The following is a 1,582-nucleotide window of genomic DNA, read 5'->3' on the forward strand; positions in this document are numbered from 1 at the left end:
GTATATCTATGAAGCTTTGGTATCTCCTCATCTCCTATGGCTCTCACACTCTCTCCTCCTCATCTTCTGAAGATTTCCTTACACTATGAAGCCATGGGTGGTGGAGGGAGTGGTGAAAACATCCCTTTTTGGATGTTTCCACACTCTCTCTCTCTCTCTCTCTCTCTCTCTCTCTCTCTCTCTCTCTCTCTCTCTCTCTCCACATTGTCTGGCTGGGTGTCTCTGTACTTGTTCCAATCTGCTGCCAGAGGGATCTTCCCTAATGATGTCTGAGCAAGACATTGACCTGTGAGTATAGCAGAATGCTATTAGAAGTCTTTTTTTATGACTATATTCCTTTAGCAGAAAGCAGCACATGTCTTTCCCCTGTGTCCCTGGGCTATCTATTCTCAGGTTCTTGGACACTCAAGCAGCATTGGGTATGAACTTCATCTCATGTAGTGGGCCTTAAATCAAATCAGATATTGATTGGTTGTATGCCACCCTTTTCAATAGTAGGCTTTGTAACTGGGTTGGTGTTTACCTTTCTCCTTCAGTAGTGTGTAGGATACTTTCCAGTACCATGAACACTAGTCCATATGGGTGAAGGCTCCATGTAGGTGTCTGCTAGACTTCTCTATGTTCACCTAATTGTGTAGGTGTCTTCAGTAATGCGTTCTTACTGTCAGTTGTGGAGAGACACTATGCTGAGTTCCATAGTGGCTGTCCAGTTTGCATCCTCTCCAGTAATGTTCCCCTTACTCCTTGGCAGCACAAGCAGTCGCTCGCTTTAGTGACTGTAGCCATTCTGTCAGGTGTAAATGAAATCTTGTAAAAGGTAGTTTTGACTCACATCTCCCTGATTACCAAGGATTTCAAGTATTTCTTTAAGTGCTTCTACAATTTGAGTTTCGTCTTTCTATTTAGATCTGCACCCTATTTTTTCTTTAGCTGTGTTATTTGTTTTCTTGATGCCCAGATGTTTTTTAGTCTTGAGTTCTTTACATATTTGAGAATTTAGTCCTCTATTGGATGTGTAGTTGGTAAAAGTTGACCCCATCTGTAGCCTCTCACTTTGTCTGGAAGATAGTGTACTTTGTTGTATGGAAGCTTTTAATTTTCATGAGGTCCCATTTACTACCTGTTTTTCTTAGTGCCTGCACTAGTGGTTTTTGTCCTAGTTTGGAAAGACTTTTTCTGTGCCAATGAGTTCAAGACTACTCCCTACATTCTCCTCTACCACTGTGGTAGTTTAAATAAGAACGGCCTGCATAGGCTCATATATGTGAAAGCTTTGTCAACAGAGAGTAGAACTCTTTGAAACCCCCCAGAGCTCCCTGGGACTAAACCACCAATCAAAGAAAACACATGTGCTCGCTTCGGCAGCACATACACTAAAATTGGAATGATACAGAGATGATTAGCATGGCCCCTGTGCAAGGATGACACGCAAATTAGTAAAGCATTCCATAATTTTCAACAATTACTTTTCCTTAATATCTCTTAATATCAATGGACTCAATTTCCCAATAAAAAGACATAAACTAACAGACTGGCTACACAAACAGTACCCAACATTTTGCTGCTTACAGGAAAGCCATCT

General features: G+C 41.3%; 1 non-coding gene across 1 annotated transcript; it reads left to right on the forward strand.

The window, feature by feature from the left end:
- Positions 1–1,349: 1,349 nt before the first annotated feature.
- LOC115063430 lies at positions 1,350–1,456 on the forward strand. Its single transcript, XR_003843309.1, has one exon. It is a non-coding gene; the product is annotated as a U6 spliceosomal RNA (small nuclear RNA).
- The last annotated feature ends 126 nt before the right edge of the window (positions 1,457–1,582 follow it).

The sequence above is a fragment of the Mus pahari genome, chromosome 2, assembly GCF_900095145.1.
Source record: "Mus pahari chromosome 2, PAHARI_EIJ_v1.1, whole genome shotgun sequence".
NCBI lineage: Eukaryota > Metazoa > Chordata > Mammalia > Rodentia > Muridae > Mus > Mus pahari.